The sequence below is a fragment of the Octodon degus genome, unplaced genomic scaffold, assembly GCF_000260255.1.
Source record: "Octodon degus isolate 3935 unplaced genomic scaffold, OctDeg1.0 scaffold00088, whole genome shotgun sequence".
In the NCBI taxonomy this organism is placed as follows: Eukaryota; Metazoa; Chordata; class Mammalia; order Rodentia; family Octodontidae; genus Octodon; species Octodon degus.
Window position 1 is genome coordinate 9,892,254 of NW_004524664.1, and position 5,590 is coordinate 9,897,843.

Sequence of the window (5,590 nt, forward strand, 5' to 3'; positions counted from 1 at the left end):
ATCGATGAGAAAGTAGGATTCAACACAAATTACATAAAATTTATTTACAGAAGTAATAGTAGAAAATTTCATAAGCATGAGCAATGAGTCTGACATACACATACATGAGGCACATAGAACTCCAATTAGCCATAACCCAAATAAATCTACACCCAAACATATAATAATCAAGATCCCAAAAATTCAGCACAAGTACAGAATATTAAAAGCTATTAGAGAAAAGAAACAGACCACATAGAAAAGAAAATCCATCAGAACCAAAGCAGACATCAACACAATCCCTCAAGTTAAGAAGAACTTGAAGTATTTCAAGTCCCAAAAGAAAACAACTTCTAACTAGAAAGTTAATGTACATTTTTTTAAAAAAAATAATTTTAGTGAGAAACAAATATCAATGAGAGTCAATGTACACTTAAAAACTATCTTCCACAATTAATAGACAAATAAGATACTTGTGTGACAAAGAATAATTGAAGAAATTTATGGCCAATAAACCAACACTACAAGGAGTACTGAAAGAAATTCTACACAAGAAAAAAAGAATCATAACTCCAAGAACAACAGAAAGAAATGACCAAACAGGACAAGCAGTTAAATAGAGGGGGGAAGTAGAATGCCAATAGCAGGAAAGCAGCATGATAAAGATAAACAAATATCTATGAGTTATAACCATCATTGTAAATGGCCTCAATTCACCCATCAAAAGAAACAGATTGGTATAATCAGTCAAGAAACAAGATCCAAGAATATATTGTATCTAAGAAACACATTTAACTCAAAAGGAAATTCACAGGCTGAAAGTCAAAGAATGGAAAACAATACATCATGTAACAGGAACCCAGAAAAAAAAGAGGTAGCTATTTTTTTCATAGTCAATATGAAACTCAAACTAAGAATGATCAAAAGAGATGAAGAAGGTCACCACATACTTGTTATGGAAAAATTTAGAGAGGGAGAGATAAAAATCATAAATATGTATGCACCAAATATGGGAGCACTCAACTACTTAAGCAAATAATAAACATGAAAAATCAAATTTTCTTTTTTTTTTTTGTGGAATCATGGATTGAAATCAGGTCCTTGCGCTTGCCAGGGAAATGCTTATTCTGCTGAGCCATCTCCCCAGCCCCCAAAAATCAAATTTTCTATAACACAATTGTAATGGAGAATGTTAATACTCCACTATTACAAATAGGTAGAACAACCAGATGAAAAACCGGCAAAGAAATTTGAGAAATGAACCAAACCTGTGAACAAATGGACTTAGTGGATGTTTACATTGTTCTACCCAACAACATCAGAATGCACATTCTTCTTAGCTGCACATGGGACGTTTCTCTAAAGTAGACCATATACTAGGCCATAGAACATGTTTAAGTAAATGTAAAGGAACTGAAATTATCCCATACATATCATTTGACCATAGGGTATTGAAATTCAAAATTAATGGCAAAAGAAATCATAAAAATCCACAAACACAAGGAAATTAAAAAGAAACCCTTCCTGAACAACCAATGGGTCACAGATGAAATTAAAGAAGAAATTAAACAATACCTACAATTAAAGAGACATGCAGATTCACATAACAAAACCTGTGGGACATAATGAAAGCAGTTTTAAGAGATAAATTTATAGTAGTGAATTCTCATGTCAGGAAAACTGAATGAGCACAGATATCCTAGTGTCGCATCTCAAACTTCTAGCAAAAGAAGAGCAAGTCAAGTCTAAAGCCCACAGAAGGGAGAAAATAATAAATATCAGAGCAGAAATTAATATAACTGAGACTAAGAAAATAATACAAAGAATTAATGAAGAGGTGATTGTTTTAAAGAATAAATAAAATTGATAAAAATTTAGCCAGTCTTATCAAAAAAGGAAAGGAAAGACACTCATGCATTGAGAAATGAGAAGGGTGAAATCACTACAGAGCTCATGGAAATTGAAAAGATCATCAAAACCAAGTTTGAAAATCTTTACTCTTATAGGATGGAAAAAATAGAAAAGACAGATAGATTCCTGGATATGCACAAATTACGAAAGCTGAATCAAGAAGGTTCTAAATTTTGAATGATCCAATATCAGCCAATGAAATTAAAAATATAACTAAAAACTTAGCAGTAAAGAAAGGCCCAGGTCCTGATGTATTCACAGCTGAATTCAACAAGAAACTTAGAGAAGAGTTAGTACTGATATTCCTTAAACTTTTTTGTGAGGTATAAAATATAAAAGGTCCACAATCTTTATTAAAGTCTGTTAATACAGTATAGTATGTACAAGTGGCACATGGTGCCAATTTATTTGCAAATAGAGTATTCAAGTTTACAAGTTACACTTTTGTCATGGCCTTGGCCAAATCTTCAACTATTACACAATTTAGCTGTGCTAGAGTGCTGATTTAGCATGCTTTGAAGTGGCATACTTGTTCTCAATAGTCATATGCTTTGTAAGCCCACAATTGACTACTACTACATTCTTAGCCAGGTACTGTATTACAGGAAAAAGAGACTCTTCAGTGTACAAAATGCTACAGAGTTGGTGTCCATTCACTATCATCAAGAATTTTCTGTGCTAAGCAAAAAGCTCATGCTGAAATTTGAGGATAGTGTACCATATCATAGTTCAACATAGACAGTTCCATCAGGTGTTTGCCCAATGTATATGTTGCTCAAAATCAATCTCTCCAATCTTAGATGTTCTATGAAGAAAGTGTGTGTGGGGGGGGTGCGGTGACCCAGACCCAAGTTTACAACTCTTAGGATCTTCGTTTCCATCTGCCTGATCTGGTGTTTAGTGTGTTGTTTTTTTTTTAAAGTAATTTTATTGAGAAACAAATAGCAATGAGACAGTTTCAAAACTGATTAGTAGGACAGTTTCAATACTTAATACATTGCATATTATTGTCTTAGTGGTTATTCATTGTACAAGATGCAGACATAATATCCTGTCCAAAAACATTATTAGAACAAATCTTTCTATTCATTGAATTAAGAGAATGTAGCTGTATATCTATTGTAACTATTTTGAATGTACAGATACAAAATCGTTGTTCATTTGTATCCCTTTTTCTTGTTGCATTTTGTCAGAGAAGGGTATTCCATTGTCATTTAAATATTGTAGGTGCATGAATTCAGAAAAATATTCCAATATAATCCAGTAGTCCATAATAGTAGTGGGTTTTCCCTAAGACTGGCAATGTCAGAAGTTGTTGACTTAAACGTTTTACAGCTCAGCATATTAATATGACTTTACTTTTTATACTTAGTTTTTATTTTTTCTGGTGGATGGTTAAGACCAAGATAAAGCAAGACCTACATAACAAGAAATGTAGCTTTTGTATCTGACAAGGTCAGGCATGTCCCCTCAGGATTTATCCAGAAACCCTGTACCACAGTTTGTAGATCCTTTCTCAGTGTCTGCCTTGTGCATTAGTCATGGCCATTGCTTGACCAATTTGCTCTCTATGAAAGCCTGAGAGAATGTTTTCTATCCATGTGACTCTCCTTAGGCATACTCTACATTATCAGTCACTTTCCTCTGTGGCCCCTTAATCTCCTTGATCAGAAATTTGGGACACAACTGAGTTACATGATATTACAGTACAGGTTCTCCTATGTCTTGAGTCTTCCTTGATCTTGAAAGGCTAAGGCCAGAATGTTGGCTGTCCTTGCAGCCCTTCTTTTTCTCTAATTTCTAGTCTGCAAACTTAGGTTGTTAACCCTCTAAAAGAGAAGTTTATTGTTATTACCCTACAAATATTGTCTGAATATCAAATATCTTAGGCATAACATGGAACAGGTATTTTCCATCAAATATTGATATATTAACCTTTAAGTCCCTACAGAATATGAAGAAAAAAATTAAAAATATAAAGCAATATTAAAAATAGGAATTAACAATTACATATTTTTACACAGAAGTTTAGAAATCTAACCCTATACAGCATTGTAGCAGGACAGTCCTGTGACATTTTTTTTCTTCTCTCTTGTTTTCATTTATTAACCTTTTGTTTTTAAACAACCATTTACTTGAGAGAAAGTATGGCAGTAATTGGTATGCCATGACAAGCAGTACATATTTAGAAGACCAGAATGACAGGCATTCCAAGCATGACCCTACTATTACACATTGCTATCTTCAGTGCAGTTGCTTAGTTCATAGGTATCAGCATATATAGTTAGTCAGATTGAGAATCCTACCAATTAAGTGCTAGTTTCGAAAACCTGCTGAAGATTCTCAGGATCTTTGCCTTACCCGTCTTGTACATATAAATGTATGGCCTTGCCCCTGTCATGTTTCCTAGCTTTTGTCCTTGCCTTCTCTTTGTTGTCTAATACTGTAAGTGTTATTAGTCACATAGGCAAAGTCTTTGATTTCTGGAGGGTACATTTCTTCATATTTGCCTGAGATGAACATGGCAGTGACTCTGACCAGCTGCAGCATCTTCTTAGGTACATAGTTATTCTGCATGAACTGATCAGTAGTTAACAGTCATATACATGGTCTCCTGCGGCAACCTGAATTTCATCTGAATCTGTTCTAGCCAGTCAATTAGGATGGCTCTCATGTTTCCAGTGATTTCTTGACCCAGTAGGTATTTTCATCTGACTGACTGCTCTTTCTCTTGTCGTTGGAGATAAGCATAGATATCTTTCATGTATTCACTACAGAGTTTTGGATCTGCTCCATCCTCCACATCTATATCATTCACAGCCAGAAAGACAACAGAGAAAGCCTGACACAGAACTTCTTCAGCAGGGGCACATCCAGAGATCTCCATGGGGCTTGAAGAGGGAGTATCAACCAAAATGGGTTCAGGAGAAAGTTTTTCTTCCTTAATAGGCACAAGTTCAGGCTCTGGCACACACACACAGGCACTTTTCCCAGAGGTTTCTGTAGGGTTTTTTTAGCAGTAACTTTTCCAGTCACCAAAGTTCTTGCTTCCTTTTTCAGGGCACTCTGGCTTGCAGCTGCTCAGTGACTTTGTTACTGATGTCTCTGAGAGCTGTTCTTGGGCTCAGACCTGGCTTGGAGGTGTCAGCAGTGGCCAAGGGCACATGCTTTGCACCTGCCATACTGACTGTGGCCTTACTTTCAGTGTTAGTTTTCATGTTTTGGGTGACTCAGAGCACCATATCTTTCTCTTCACTGGACAGCAGCAGAACACCAGAGCCCCAGGATAGAGCCTGGGCATGCACCCACTGGAGATCAACAGCCATTCCTGTGCAGCATGCCCTCCTTAAACTTTTTAATGAAATTGAAAGGGAAGCAATACTTCTTAACTCATTCCTGTAGGAAAATATCTCCCTGATACCAAAACCAGAGAAAGACCCAACTGAAAAAGACAACTACAGGCCAATTTCTCTAATGAACATACATTCAAAATAATCAGTAAAATACTAGCAAACAGAATACAGAAAATCATCAAGAAGACTGTACACCATGACCACATGGGATTGATCCCAGCGATGCAGAGATGGTTCAATGTATGCAAATCAGTAAGTGTAATACACCACATAAAGAGTCAAAGACAACAACACTATCATCTCAGTAGATGCAGAAAAAGATTTTGACAAAGTCCAACACTCATTCA

At 35.7% G+C, this 5,590-nt stretch overlaps 1 pseudogene; it reads right to left on the reverse strand.

Annotated features, from left to right (window-relative positions):
- Nucleotides 1–2,326: 2,326 nt before the first annotated feature.
- On the reverse strand, nucleotides 2,327–5,132 carry LOC101565923 (annotated as a pseudogene).
- Nucleotides 5,133–5,590: the final 458 nt, after the last annotated feature.